General features: G+C 38.4%; 1 pseudogene; it reads left to right on the forward strand.

The window, feature by feature from the left end:
* Positions 1-16642, forward strand: part of LOC149258362 (peroxisomal membrane protein 13-like) — an 89077-nt pseudogene extending 72435 nt beyond the window's left edge.
* Positions 16643-17019: the final 377 nt, after the last annotated feature.

Here is a 17019-nt window from a genome sequence, read left to right on the forward strand (position 1 = left end):
TCAAGGCTGAAGCTGCGGAAACTACTGAAGAATACTGGATGGTTCCTAGGTAGCATCTTCTGGAGAGGTGTCTTTCCACATGACAAGGACTTCCTTGATTGTGTGGTCATGCAGATGTTGTTATCACATGTCAAGGACCTGTTAAGGTTGGAACCATATTGAACCTTCTTCATCCAATTTAGGTAGACTGGTTTGAATTCTACAATTGTTCCCCACCATCTTCTTGAGGCATGATACATGGAAGACGGGATGGATTTTTGCAGTGGGTGGAAAGGCTAGCTTGTAGGATACTTCTCCAATGCACTGAATTATTTGATAAGGTCTGTAGAATTTTGGAGATAATTTTTGACGGCCCTTGTTATTGACTGATGTTTGCTTGTATGGTTGCAGCCTCAAGAATACCTAATCCCGTTCTTGAAATGTGCGCACCGAACGATGTTGGTCTGCTTGTTGCTTCATGCGGTTTGAGATTGATGGAGATTATCTTTGAGACAAGCTAGAATGGTTGTATGGCTCTATAGGAGTTGATCCACTGCGTGCACCTTAGAGCATCCAAGGATATAAGAAGTAGGTGAAAGGGGGAGTTGACCAAAAACTGCTTCATATGGAGTCATCTTGGTGGCGGCATGATAGTTAGTATTATACCACCATTCAGCTAAAGGTAACCACTGTACCCATTGATGCTGCTTTTCTAAAGTGAAGCACCTGAGGTAGGTCACCAGACATTTTTTGACTGCTTCAGTTTGACCATCAGTTTGGGGATGATAGGAAGTACTTAGTTGGAGTTGGGTTCCTTGTAGCATGAAAAGTTCTTGCCAAAAGTTACTAGTGAAGATCGAGTCACGATCAAACACAATGGAAGTGGGCATGCCATGCAGTTTGAAGATTTGGTCCATGAAAGATTGAGCCACCAAAGTGGGGGTAAATGGGTGAGGTAGGGTGAAAAAATGAGCATACTTAGAAAGTCTGTCCACAACCACCATAATGACTGACTTGTTTCCTGACTTCGGAAGACCAATGATGAAATCCGTAGAAACATCCATCCAGATTGAGGCAGGGATGGGCAATGGTTGTAAAGTGCCTAGGGACTTGACCGTTTCTCCTTTGTGGCATTGACACACATCACATTTAGCTACAAAAGTAACAATGTCATTTTTCATGCCTGTCCAAAACAAGGAAGAATGAGTGCGAGCATAAGTCTTCTGAAAGCCCCCATGGCCTACAGTGGGAGATGAGTACAACTCTGACAAAATGTGTGGTGTGAGGGTGGATGTCAGTGATATCACTACTCTATCCTTGTAGCGAAGAATCTCAGCCTTCCAAGAGTAGCCCGCTATGGAATTAGAATCTGCTCGCAAGTTATTAACAAGTTGGGAGAGAGAAGGATGTGAAAACCATTCCTTGTGGGCTTCTTCAATCCAATATGGAATGGGAAGAGATATTGATAGCAGGTGTTGTCCTCCTCAAATTGGCGTGATAAAGCATCCACTATGACATTTTTGCGTCGTTTATTGTAAATTATCTCATAATCATATCCCAACATTTTGGCTAGCCATTTATTTTGTTGTGGCGAGGATAGTTGTTGCTCTAAGAAATATTTAAGGCTTTGATGGTCTTTGCAGATTTGGAAACATCTCCCCAATAAGTATGGTTGCCAGGTATCCACTGCATGTAAGATATCCATCATCTCCTTCTCATAGGTAGATTGTCCCAGATGTTTCCCACTTAGTTGTTGGCTGGTGAAGGCCAAGGGTTGACCTTCCCGCATTAAGACAACCCCAATACCCATACTTGGAGCATCACATTCAATCACGAAAGATTTGGTGAATTTGGGTAGTGCCAATACACAAGTGGAAAAAATGGCCTGTTTGAGAGCTATAAATGCCTGTTGTGCTTCATCAGTCCAGAGGAATGAATTTTTCTTGAGAAGGTGAGTGAGGGGTCTAGAAATGAGACCATAATTGGGGAAAAATTTGCGATAGTAGCTAGTGAGACCCAAGAATCCTCTCAAACTCTTCAAGGTCTTTGGTTGGGGTGAATCTCGAATTGCCAGGATCTTTTTTGGATCCACCGTGACACCTTCACGTCCCGCAATGTGACCCAAATACTCGACTTCTTCCATGCCAAAAGAGCACTTGGACAATTTGACAAATAATTTATGCTTCCAGAGTAGTTGCAAGAGTAGGTCTACATGCTGAAGATGTTTTTCCCAGGTGAGGCTGTAGATGAGAATGTCATCAAAGAAAATGAGGACAAATTTTCTGAGATATGGTTTGAGCAGGTGATTCATGAGGCTCTGAAAAGTGGATGGGGCATTACAAAGACCAAATGGCATGACTAGGATTTCATAATGGCCTTCATGAGTTCAGAAAGAAGTCCTGGGAATGTGTACTTCTTTCATGCATATTTGGTGATAGCCCGAGCGAAGATCTAGCTTAGTAAATAATTGAGCACCATTTAGTTCATCCAGTAAATCATCAAAAACTGGGATGGGGAATTTATCTTTGACTATATGTTTGTTGAGGGTCCTGAAGTCTGGACACATGCGGCATTCCCCATCTTTCTTGAGCAGCATGACCACAGGTGATGAATAAGAACTAATGCTAGGATGAATGACACTTACTTCCAGGAGTTCCTTGATGATTTTTTCAATTTCATTCTTTTGGGCGAAAGGGTATCTATATGGGTGCATATTCGGTGGTTGTGCCCCTAGGACCAAAGTGGTGCTATGATCATGTCCCCCTCTAGAGGGTGGAAGCTCATGAGGTTTGTCAAATACATGTGGGTGGTTGTTTAAGACTTGTTGCATCTCAGGATGGATATGAAGAGTAGTGGGCTCGATGTCCTGGATGGCATTAAATTGGGTGATAACTCCATGATGGCCCTTTTTTAACAAATTTTCCATTCGATGTGAGTTGATGATAGAACGAGTACCTACCTGTAGTCCACAAGGGGTATGCATGTGGTCCTTCTACTTAAAGCTCATATATAACTCCTTGAAATCCATTGTGATTGGGCCTAGTGTGCGGAGCCATTCAACACCCAAGACAATGTCACAACCGCCAATATTGATAGCAGACATATGGGTCTTTAGGTGGTAATCTCCGATATGAAGTTTGACATTTTCACAGCGGCCTTCACATTTCATTGTCCCCCCATCAGCAATATGGACCTAGAAATTAGAGACTGCTCTGACAAAACAATGAACATCTTCTGCAACTCTCTGATGTATAAAGTTATGCATGTTGCCACTATCAATCAATACTACTACAGAGCGATGTTTAATAAAACCTCTGATTTTGAGATTTTGGGGATAAGAAATGCCGGCCAAAGCATGGAGTGAGATAACTAGTTCTTCTAGTGTAGTTGGTAGCTCATTGTCCTGCTGGTTGTCCTCATCTTCCTCCTCTGGTCCCTCAAAGGGTGAGGCTTCCTCATGTTAGTGTTAGTATTTGCATCCTACCATCAATTATCAAAATTCCTCTTTTCATATCATTTTAAGGGTCTGATTCAACAATTTTTTATCATTCCACTAGATCATGCAAAAAATTAGTCATTGATGGTAGTCTTAGTCCAAAAACACCAATCTTCCTTAAATGTGATTACTTGCTGGAATAGTTTCATATCTTGTTGACTGTACATCATCCATAAAGTTATTTTTATCATGCCATTTGTATCAGTCATAAGGTCATTATGTCATCTTGAAATTCAGTCCTTCAAGGTCTCATTAGGTCTTTAGGGTTTTTCAAGGTTTCATTAGGTCACTAGGGTTGCCAAGGTTCCATTCCATTGCATAAGACCAACAAGTAAAGGGTGATAAAATAACATCCCTTCACCATGTGAAGATGATTTGTAAAGAGAAATGCTTATTTCATTATGTAATTTTATGTCTTTCAAATGTAATAATTTCACCATCCCAAGCTATTAACTCAGTGTTCCAAAGATGCCAGACCATCAAAAGATCAATTTTTCAAAGGAAATAGACAAGTGAAAGGATAAAGTTTCAAAGGGTTAAGTGCATGCCAAAGGGAGTTGTTTTTTCCAAGGGTGTCCAAATCATCATTTTCTACAAGCACTAAACCCTAATTTCCTCACCCATTGAGCTAGGGTTGGCTATGGAATCAGATACATCTACGTATATGAATCATTAGGGATGTTATTTCAGTGAGTATGAGGCCATTCCAACTCATACACATCATGTCTCCATCATTTTTCAATAAGTCATTCCAAGGGGATAATCATTTGCCACACATAGGGCTGGTTTTTCTTCAAACTATGTTTTAGAACAAACAGGGAAGAATTTGGAAAATGTGAGAGAGGTTTTTGTCCAAAATAGGCCAGGGAAGAAAAAACTCCTTCACTTTTTACACAGGTGTCATGGTTTTAGGGAAATGTCAAAAAGACAGTTTCATCAGGAGAGTTGATGCACTTCTGGAGTGACCTTGGGAAAATCACGCATTTCCAATGAGCTATCATGAGCTCAATTTGGATTTGAGGAAGACCTCCCAAAGTTTACTGAAACAACACTCTGCATTTTGGTAGCCTCATTCTACACATTTTGACTAGTGTTGGGAGATTGATCATTTGACAGGGAAACTGAGCTCCAAATTGAAAAATTCAAGATGTTTGGATTGTATACTTGAAGAAATTTTCAATGAGCTATCATGTGCACAATTTTGATTCCATGAAGGCCTTAAAAAGGGACCTGAAAGTGGCACTATGCTTTTGGCCAATGGTGCTGTGCTTTTGGCAGTTTTGCTCAGGGTTGCTATTTTTCCAGGGTTTTGACTGTAATCATGGATTCTCTCTCATGGTGGATGATTTAATATTGTAAATGATTACTTGGCATGTAATTATGATAGATAAATAGTGATAGAGGGTAGATTAATTGCTTTAGAAGTTAGTTTGAGCTCAAGCGAATCAGTTTTTCACTTTTAGAGGCAAGTTGTTGATGACACCTATATTCCTGTTTCTTGTTCAATATCAGTTATATTAGCTCCTCATCTTAGGGATTGAACCCATGATGATGGGAGGAGGTTGAAAACTTCTCTATATCTTCTTATTCTTTCTCATTGTAAAGGGTTGGACTCAGCTAGATGCTCAGACCTTGATTGTACACCTTTTGTAAGCAGTTTGGCAGGAGATTAATAAGAATTGAAGATATTTTTATGGGATCCATGTGGTATGAGTTTTAGTATAGTTTCTCCTTATGCAATCATACGTTAATGTGTTTTTTATGCTTCTTTAATCATTTTCTTTGCTTCTAGTTGAATTTTTTCAAGTTTGATAGGCGGAATTCATTGAATCAGTGCTCTACCTTGGGAAACCATTCGCCATTTCATGTTTTCTGCAGTCTAGGAAGGATCCATGGTTTTTTTTGACACCTAATCATTAGGATTGGGTAAATAACTGATATTGATGTAAATAAATGATAGAGAATATGAATAGTCACCAAGAGATGAAATGAGCAGTCTCTCCCTCATGTATATAATAAACGCCAACCTAAATGAAATCAAAGAATTTTTTTGAGGAGTTGCTGCCTGGTCTGACATGGTATCAGAGTCAGCTCCTGAAATTAGTTTTTTTGTAACTCCTAGTGTCAGTTTCCTACCTATATTCTGCCTAGTTTCCTAAAGCTTGCTCCAGGCAGTGTCATATACATTTTTCAAATCTGAGCCCTCTGTCAAGTCTGTGCCCTCTATCAAGAGACCTGGTGTGTGAACGTTGAACACTGGTGCGTGAAAGTTGAACACTGCTGCTCTTCATTTTCATTTTTGGTGTAGAAAAACATAACCGTGACTAGTAGTCCAAGTTTATGGTGAGCCACAAAACCTTTGGTACCACCCTCGTGCTTCTTCTCTAATTTCAACACAAGGATGGATGGCAGGGACTTGATAGAGGTGTTGAATATGGTGGCAACTACCCTATCTGCATTAGTCCTCAGAGCTTGATACGAATAGATCTCCTCCTCTAAAATTACTTCTTCACCATCCATATTTATTTTCACAAGAATTTTGTTTTAATGTTGTCTTATATTTGACCTTTGATTCGAGCTGCGTTGAACTGTGGTAACATTCCCACAGAAAACCGTAATGGGCCAATGTATGGCAGGAGTTACAGTACACAGATTTTACTGCGTAGACCTTACTACCTTGGAGCGAGAGGCATTGTGATTGAAGGTGCATCGCTAACAAACAAGGTGCGGAGGTGCTCACGGTCTTGCGCAACAGAAGCATGGTGGAAGCCATCTCATTTTGGTGCGGTTCCTCCATTTTTTGACATGCTAATGCCATAGTATTTTTGGTATATATAACATTGATATATATTTAAAGCCACTGTTTTGATATATATAACACTAATATATATTTAAAGGTTTTATATTTGAATAAGTGTATGCAATCGTGGTTTGTGGATTTTGGATTCTCTTAATACACTTTTTTTAATACATCATTTTAATACATGCGCGCTGCATCTCCACTGGTAGCCATACTGTTTTCCCACACCGCCTCACTAGTTGTGTGAGTTTTTTGGAGAATGCCAAATGTTGCTGCAATAACCATATGGGTTGAGCTCTTGTAAAAACCGATTAATGTGTTGGTTGGGATATAAAAGGTTATTTATAATTTGATGATCATGTGCACAAGAACCTGACCTATGATTTTTTTTACATCAAAAGCACATTTTTCCAGTACAAGTATTTTTTTAAAACAGTACAGACTTTACAGTACACAGATTTTTTTGCCAGCAGAAGTTTTTTTTTACAGTATGCATTCAATCATATCTATTGTGGGAATAGTTCTTACTGGCAAAGAGAATTATCCTAAGTGGTCCCGCATGATAAAACACACCCTCATTTTCAATGTGTTGTGGAAAGGTGTGTGTATTGGAGACGGAGACAAAGAGCGAGAACAACCTACCTCAAACAAAGAGCTCGCCATTTGGGAAAATAAGAACAACAAAGCTTATGCATTAATTGTAGCATTTTTATGTGAAGAGGTGAGTTGCCATATTTCTCCATTTTCAATTGCTTTTGAAGCCTTACAAAAGCTGAAAGAACACTATGAATGACATTCTACACTTGAAGTTGTTCAACTCATGATTAAAGTCTTCACTCTTGAATTGCAAAATAATGATCCTCTTGCTCTTGCATCCAAAGTAAAGTCTATAATGCATGATATCAAAGCCACTAACATCGATTTGGATATTCCTCTTCTCGCTTTTCTCAAGGCACTTTATCCTACTTACTCCAATTATCTTGAGTCATTGCAAGCAAACGGAAATCTCAAAGATATTACCTTTGACTCTCTTGTGAAAAAATTTGCTAAAAGAGAGAAAGCTTTTGGAAAGAAGATAGCCCCTGAATCTTCTGAAGAGGCTGTGTGCCTTGCTGATAAATAAAAGAATCCTGCTCAAGATTCTTCGAGAGGAAGAAGTGGTCGAAGAGGAAGAGGAAGATATTTCAGAGGCAGGGGGGCATACATTCTCAAGGAGAAAATTCAGATTTGCACTGCATACGCTACAAAAGAAATGGACAAAATTGAGCAGCAAAGAAACCAACAGAAAGGTAAAAATAGTGACACAGACAAAGGTAAAGCACCTAAATCTGCTCATTATGTTGTGGAACAATGTAATATTGGAGTAAATGAAGCTTTATTTAATGCTTCACTTGCTTCTTGGAAAAATGATTGGTTGCTTGATTCAGGGGCAGCTTGCCACATGACTCATAGAAAATATTTTTTTGAAGAATTTATTGACAATGTTGATGGAGCAGTATACTTTGTAGACCAATAAAAAATCAAGCCATCAAGGCTTGGTACAATCAGGCTTAAATTGCCTGGTCTTCCAGACATTCTTCTGCATCATGTTTTATATCTCCCACATCTGAAGAGAAAATTTTTGTCCTTGGTCCACATCCGCCAGCAAGGTCACTCCATTCATATGTTTGATGGCAAGCTTGAGGTGAGAAAAGCATCTGACCAATCGTCATGAGGGGAATAGAAGAAGAAAGGCTTCTCAAGCTGCAAGGTACCTTTGCTCCTGCACAACATTTCTCATACAATTCTCATTATGAAGAAGGTACACTTCCATCAAGTTTATTATGGCATGCTAGATTTGGACATTTGAACTATGAAAGCCTCCACTTGTTGAAGAAAAATGGTGTTGTTGGTTTGCCTACAATTCCTAGGAAATTTAAGCAATGCGATGCTTGCATTCTAGGAAAGCATAGCAAATAGTGTTTTCATGATTCACATTCAAGAGCACATAGAAAACTTGAACTCATTCATTCAGATTTATGTGGTCCAATCCCTGTTCCTTCTGCAAATGGAAATAAATATATCATGACATTTATTGATGACTACACCAGAATGTGTTGGGTTTATTTATTGAAGAACAAATCTGATGCTTTTCAAACATTCATGAACTTTCATAAATGGATTGAAAATGATGCACAATCTCATATTGGGTCTATTCGCACTAATAATGGAAAATAATACACATCAAATGAATTTGAAAACTATCTTCCCAAACATGGGATCAAACATCAAACAACTGTGCCTTATAATCCCCAACAGAATGGTGTAACTCAAACAATGAATAGGACAATATTAAATATGGTACGCTCCATGCTCTTCTTCAAAAATGTAAAAATAATGTTTTGGGCTGATGATGTTCTATGTGCTGCATATATAAAGAATAGATGTCAATCTAATGCTATTAGAAACAAGACTCCATATGAAATGTGGTATTGGCATGTTCCTTCGGTAAAGCATCTCAGGGTCTTTGGTTCCACCTATTACGCCTTCATACCAAAGGTACATAGAAATAAACTTGGTGCAAGAAGTCGTAAGTGTATCTTCCTGGGGTATTCAAACACATCCAAAGCATACCGTCTCTATGATGAAGTCAATAAAAAGTTTGTTGTATCTAGAGATGTGATTTTTATTGAATCATCCAAAACTGACAATGTTGTTGAGCGACAACTTGATCACTTCGATAGATTCGCAAATGCAAAATCATTTCAAGAATTTGATAATAAGATTCCACATCTTGAAGTGGGGATTCCTATACTAGATCAACATGTGGAATCTTCTTCTGAAGAACTCGCTCCCCCACATGAAACTCCAACAATGGATGATGCTTTAAGTGATGTGATTGATAGAATTGGGAGACTCAATATTGATTCAGTCCCAACTCAATAAACGGAGCAGCCTGGGCCATCTGAGAAAGGTCCTCCAAAGTGGTTGATAAAGACACTTGAAAATGTTCATCCTAATGAAGTTGGAAAGACAGGAACTAGAAATTCAAATCAGCAAAATGGAGGTGATGTAGATGACTCTAATTCACCTATTGATATGGATGCTTCTTATGATTGTGAATTGAATTTGTCTATAGATTTTGAACCAACTTCCTTCAAAGAAGCTGCTTCTCATGATGAATGGAAATAATTGATGCAAAAGGAGTATGATGCCCTCATAAAGAATGGCACTTGGAAGCTGGTTGATCCTCCATTAGGAGCCAAACGAATTGGCTGCAAGTGGGTCTACAAGAACAAGTATAAAGCTGATGGCTCACTTGACAAGCACAAAGCCAAGCTTGTGGCAAAAGGTTTTTCACAGAAGGAAGGGGTCGATTATGAGGAGACTTTTTCCCCCACAACAAAATGGGCTACCATCCGGACACTCTTTGCCCTAGCAACTCAGAACGGTTGGAAAGTCCATCAAATGGATGTAAAAATTGCTTTCTTGAATGGAGATCTAAAAGAAAAAGTTTTTATGTCTTAGCCTGAAGGATTTGCTGTGAAAGGACATGAATATAAAGTATGCAAACTTGTGAAATCCTTGTATGGCCTCAAACAAGCATCGTGAGCTTGGTATGAAAAACTAATTGAGCATCTTCTAAAACTCAATTTCAAGCATTATGATCTTGACGATGCAACTTTATTTGTCAATAAAGTTGGAAAAACAGTTGTATATCTTGTGGTATATGTAGATGATCTTTTGATGACAGGGAACAATGAAAGCTACATTGCATCCACAAAGAAGGAATTAGGGAAAAGTTTTGAAATGACTGATTTGGGCTATGTTCATTACTATCTTGGTATTGAAGTAACTCAACATCCGATGTCCATATTTCTTTCTCAAAAGAAGTACATTGGAGATCTGTTGAACAGGTTTGGCATGAAAGAATGCAATCCTCTTACTACTCCGATGGAACAAAACTTAAAGCTCACAGCTATTGAAGGAAAAGAATTTGAGGATGCAACAAAGCATAGACAGCTTGTAGGAAGTCTCAACTACCTAACTACTACCAGACCAGACATTTTGTTTGCTATTGTAATCCTCTATAGGTTTATGCAAAAGCCTTATGAGGGACATTGGTTTGCTGCAAAAAGAGTTCTAAGGTACTTGAAGGGAACTCGAGACTTTGGAATCAAGTATACACAGGTGGACGACTTCAGCTCGATTGGATACTCTGATTCAAACTTCGATGGAGACAAAGAAACTGGGGTATCTACTTCAGGATATGCTATGAGTCTTGGATCAGGAGCTGTCTCCTGGAGATCACGTAAACAATCAATTCTAGCAGATTCCACAATAGAAGCAGAATACGTGGCAGCAGTAGAGGCAGCAAAATAAATTGTGTGGCTCAGGAAAATTCTTGAAGATTTGCAGGTAAAACAAGTACAATCAACTCCACTCATGATTGACAATACCTCTGCAATAAAGTTGGCTAAGAACCCAAAGTTCCATGATCGAATGAAGCACATCAATACTAAATATCATCTAATTTGACATCATGTTGAGGCCAAAACAATCCATCTCCGCCATTCTTCCACGAACGAGCAAATTGTAGACATCTTCAACAAAGCACTTGGAAGAGAAAAGCTTGAAAGATTTAGAGTGATTCTTGGACTCACAAACATTCCTTCAGATTAAGGGGGGGAATGTTGACACCTAATTATCAGGATTGGGTGAATAACTGAAATTGATGTAAATAAATAATAGAGAATATGAATAGTCACTGGGAGATGAAACGAACAGTCTCTCCCTCATGTATATAATAAAAACCAACCTAAATGAAATCAATGAATTGTTTTGAGGAGTTACTGCCTGGTTTGATATTTTCACATGCCCTTCTTAGCTTCTCACCAGTCCAAAACATCTCATCCCATTAAGCCCTTGAGTGCTAAAGCCTATGCCTACCTTTCCCCATTGAACACCCTGCAATTCTAACCTAATTCCCTAGACCTGAATTGTCCAGCTCCTCCTGATCCGACAAAACCCCTTCAAAATCCAATCAAAACTTTTGTACTACTATACCTAGCCTAAATTCCTTGACCTAATCCAGTGATCTTGGCTGAGATCCTTATGGAGAAATCCCTCTCCCGACCTAGTAGGGCTAGCTACTTGGCTAAGCGTGGTCTGTGGTTACCCTGGCATTTCCTTCCTTTAACCTGAGGTTCAATCCAGGTGATAACACCTTAGATGAACTGTGATCAATTGCATCAATTTGAAAGAATTTGGTTTCCTTTCATTTATGCCCCAGGGATTATTTGTCATCACAGTAGTAACACAATCCTTGCTTTCTTCTTTCAACCATTTCTGCAAGGGACACCTTTTGAACCTTAAGTGTTTGGGTAGTGCCTTGAGCCTAAGTGGGGCATCCCTTGGCTATGAAATTTGGACGAGGCAATTGGGTTGCTAAAGAATGTTCCACTTTGACAGCATTTGTGCAAGCTTCCATCCATGTGTATGGGTGGTGCATCGAGACATGGGCTTGGATGGCTTCTTTGAGACCACTCATAAAACATTCCAAGTAGAATTCATCTCCCAGACCTACTGTGCAGAAGGCCAATGTCTCAAAGGTTGTAATATCGTCATTTACTGTGCCCGTCTATCTGAGCTTAGTAAGACAACCCAAAAAATTAGATTCATGGTCAAAGCAGTCACAAATGGATTTTGTGAACACCTGCCAAGTAATTGTCCTTAGACAGAATTTCTGATGCCACAACCACCATTTCCATGTTTCTAGGTCCAAGTAAATTCCTCCCACACATAGTTTAGTTTCATCATCTACGATGTTATTTAGAGTGAAATATTGGCCCATTTGTGCCACCCATATTGCCAAATTAGAGTCATCAAATTTGTACATGTCCAGCTTGGGTGGTCGAGGGTGGGAATGTTGGTGATTTCCATGAAAGTGAAGATGATGGCTAGATTCTCCTTCAAGCTCTTCATTAAAACCATATGCCTCTGGTTGTAATGTCGACTTACACTTTGTGACTGTGTATGTTAATGTCTTTATTTGGTCCATTAAAAAAGCCAATTTTTTTTCAATGTTCTCGATCTTCTCGTTGGCCATGGCTTGAGCTCTGGTTTCTACCATACACAAATCCGGGTGACTTGTCTTCACTTTGGACAAATTTGGGACCACCCAAAAATTGAAGTTGACAAGTGAATGGTACCACCTCATCATCCTGATTCTTATGGGCTAAGTCTCTTATAAACGTCCTGGGAGGGCCTCAGACTCAATTTTTTTTTCTACTTCGAGAGGAGTTTTACCCCTCGCTTATCAATACTACAGTGGCCAATTTCCATAAAACTTAATCCTGCCCAATGTACTGCGAGAATTGCCCCAGGGTATAGGACCCACAAGCCTCCCCACATAAATGGTCAGATTTGTTTGCGAAACCCTCAATTGTTGAATGTAAGCTAGACTGTGGTGGCGACAGAACCCCAACTGCTAGATTTGAATGGTACTATGGCGGTAGACCCTGAGCTGGTTGGTCTGATTGTTGCGGTGGTGATAGAACCACAACTGCTAGATATAATCTGGTAAAGAAGATAATGGGCAATCTTCAGAGAGACGAGGGCACTATGGTATCAAGGAGTGTCAGGTGCTACAGATCGCAATATACATAAGGGTCTAACATTAGTAATCGGCCCAATCTTTCAGGGAACTAACTAAGGAGATTCAATTGTACTCTTAGTCGTACTACTCGGCTACCCTATCGTATGTGCAAGTAATCTCCTTGAATGCTGTTCTTGGCGTATTGTAGCAGCAAGATAGTCGATGGTTTATCTACGGTGAGGTTTCGACATTTGTTTGTTTTATTTACAAAGTCAAGGGTTGGTGAGGGTTTTTGGTTTTCAGGCAGATGATGTTAGTAGGGAATGAAGTGATGTTTTTTTTTGTATGCAGGAAACTGATAAGTGGTTTCGTATCGCACCGCTTTTGGAGATGAGCGGTAACTAGTCGAGAGCGAGCCATTCCATAGGATGTGTGTCGTGTGGCGGAGGTACAGGGAGAAAACTTCTTAGTGATCACGTGCTAATGTCTGGTCACAAAGGGGTGCACAATATTCATTAAGGCCGTCAGATCTGGAGGACCTGATTGGACGGTCGACGGGGAGGTGAAGTGGTAGAAGGTTAGAGGAGGGTGGGCCCGATATAAATTAAAGGATTTAATCATATCAAGGGTGATGCGATTGGTTATTAGAGTTATTAATTTGTCCAAATGACATAATTAATCCTCATTAAATGGTGGCAGAGTTGGGCTCTTAATTAACTACGGATTAGTTAATTAATCCCATTTTATTGTTTGATTTACGGTTATATTTAACCATCGGGGCGGGATATGTAATTTTTCGGGATTTTGTATAATAATATAATACGGGCGTGGGTAATTTTATAAGGGATTTATATAAAATAAGTTATAAATTAATATGGTAATGTAATGAAAAGCGCCAAGTAAAAAACATTAGAATTGTGTATTTAACTTAGGCTTGAATGAAAAAAGGGTTTTTATGGGGTATTGTGTAATTTTCCTAAGTAAAATAGGATTTTACTTAGGAAAAGACTTATGAAAGTAAATGAATGAATTATGGATGGTTTTAAGTGCTTAGGCTTTTAAATTATTGGGCCGAGGGTCTGTCCTTCTAGAAGTTAGAGAAATGCTCTAAGCCCCTCTAATTTTAGCAAATGCCTTAGTACTTAGGGGGAATTAGTGAAAATTTAGGGAAAGATGAGAAGGGGAGTTAATTATTTGACCTTGCCTTGCTTGAAATGCTTCCAGTGTAATGTCTACCTTGCACTTGTGATGAAAGTAAAAATTAACACATTTAGAGTCATTATCCATCACATGTAATTCTGCAACATCATCTACCTACCCTACCTACTTTAACCTAACATTTTTTCTTCTTTATTTGGGTGCACTTAAACTAGAAAACCCTTATCAAACTTTTCTTTTCTTTTACATGGAGAAATCTATCTAAATCTAGCCTTATTACATCCAAGGGCTCAGGTTAAACTATTGAGCTCCTTTTATTCACTCTACCTATCTACTTATCTGCCAAGATTAAACTATTTGGTCAGATTTTATTCTCTATCTCTAAAACATAAAATTCAAATATGAACTAGCCAAGCTTAAGTTGTTTGACTGTTCATCAATTGTAGCATAAGTTACAAGCTGCACACAATTGTTTATTGCATAAGAGTAAAAAGTAGTGGCATTTAGACTTGCACACTTTCCTTGGTCTTTATTTTGGTGGGGTTCATTTTCTTTCACTTTTTTGACCATCTTATTCTTTTCACCCTTTGATTTTTCTTTTAGGGTATACCCTCTTTACATTTTTTTAAATTTTTTGATCTTTTGAAAATATGGAAAACCTTTGCAACAAGGAAAGGTATGAACATACTCATAGCTCATCAAGTCAATCATGAAATATGACACCTATTGGTATAGGAGCATAACAAGTACCATGGCCTGTTTGTAACTAACTGTGGTCCCTTACTTTAAATGTGGGTCAACCACTTAAAATTATTAATATGGTCTTTATTGACTCTTTAACTACTATAACTATGACTCGACCCTATTACATAAATAAGGGGGTTAGGGTTGGACCCTAACATGTTGGAAGTTCATTTGGGCCTTTTTCATTTAGGACTCCTTCAACTAGATCCACAAGTACTATGGTTGAGTCATTCAGAGTAGCAAAAATAGGAGAGAGACATGATATTGAACGAAATGTACCACTTGCTAATAGAAGCACTATTGGTAGACCTATGCCACTAATACCATGGGAGCAGGGTAGCTACGGAAGTAACTATGGAGGTAAATGTGTTGTAGTATATCCTATTTAACTAATGTAGCCTAGATTCTTTTGAGTTTTATCTTGATTATTTACGAAGATTATTATTCATGATCAGTACAAGCTTGTAGTATTGTTACATCTTGCTTGTTAAATTGTAATTGTGTTATTAAGAAGTTCTGCACCTGACAACCTTTTCTTTTGATAAATTCAGGCTATGGTTCTATGAAAAACTATATAATTCAAGCTATGGTTCCATGATAAATTACAATTCAGGCTATGGTTCTGGCCTTTATGGATCCAAAAATTTATATGGGGGAATGGGAGGAGGATATGGGGTGATGTCAGGATCATATGGTGTTGGTCTTTATGGCAACAATATGTACAAAGGAGGATATGGTGGATCAAATATGTTTGGTGGAATGTATAATAATGGGAGGGGGGGACCAATGGGTGGATATGGAATGGGACCTGGAGGTCCTTATGACAATGGAAATGGTAATCCAAATGATCCATTTGGTGACCTATTTCACCCCCAAACTTTTGGCAGTCTATGCTTCGTGTGGTGACTGTATTCTTGCTTTATTTTCTTATGTCTTCTTTTTCTTGTGTTTCAACATAAGATAGTACAAATTATTGTTGATCTTGAAATGAATGAAAAAATGCACTGAGTCAAATATATTTTTCTTTATTTTTGTCTTTGTGCATGTTCCTGATACATGTGTGCACACACAGAGTCTGGCATTACCTTACATTTTGGACCATGAATGGGGGTTGTTGGGAGGTTTCATTTTTCTAGTTGAGGGTCACAGTAGCTCCTTATTGTCATAACATGTGCTAAAACCATGTTGATCATGAATTATTTTAAAATTTTCCATTTCTTTATCTAGGGATTAGATTTCCCTTCTCTTTTGGAGTTGGATGGAACTAAAGAAGTAAAACAGTGACTTGTTTGGAACATTTCATTGTTGGACATAGATGGATGCGTAAAAATTTGGATATTTCTCCAGACCATAGTTGCATCGGTATTTTGTACCTCTGCAGCCATACCTGTACTTGTTATACCCATATGATCTTGATGTACCTAAATCATGATGAACTTCTCCTTTAGAAAGGAAAGGTGCCATTTCTTAACACCCATAGCTTAAAATATCTTCATCGTTTGTTATCCCTGCAGCTGGACCCAACTACACACATGGTTTATATGATTAATCTATTAAATGCTAATTATGGTCTCTTGTCTTTAAAATAATGCACACTTAAATGTATTTAGTTAATGCCTCATTATTGTGATTATTATGGCAATGTACATAGTGACAAAATGCATGTTGTTGGATCGTATAACACATTCACTTTAACTTGAACTTGAGAAGGATGCAAATCTTCCTTGAATAGTATGAAGGTTTTGACATGGGATGAACATCACAATTTTATGCATTTTGACCTTTCTAACTTGTCTTAAATATTTTGAAAGTACAGATGCATGGTTTTATGACATTTTTTGGTCGAATTTCCATCCTTGTTGATCAAAATACTCAAGCATTTTGTTAACACTCCAAGATTTACATGGCTGAGGGAGGAAACCCCAGAGGTAACGTACAAACCATTTTAAGGTATAGAAGCTAGCCTTCTAGACTCAGAGGGGGATCCATCTTGAATAATTAATCTCTAAAAAGATTTATTTTCTATTTAGGAACAGTGGCTAGATCTTTGGTAAATGGAATTTTTATGAAAATGGTGGCAAAGTTGAGGAGAAAGTATCCATTGGGAAATGAGTTTATACAGTCTCGAAAATAGATAAGATGATCAATAGATGGTGAATGAAGAATCAGGTGTCAAAGCTGAGGTAGATAGTGTCCTTTTAGTCACAAATTTTCATTGTAGTATACTAGAAGACTAAATAAGACCAATTTTCACATTAGAGCACT

The sequence above is a fragment of the Pinus tabuliformis genome, chromosome 6 (genome assembly GCF_031772625.1).
Source record: "Pinus tabuliformis cultivar Carrire ecotype Pingquan chromosome 6, CPIR1, whole genome shotgun sequence".
Classification (NCBI taxonomy): domain Eukaryota; kingdom Viridiplantae; phylum Streptophyta; class Pinopsida; order Pinales; family Pinaceae; genus Pinus; species Pinus tabuliformis.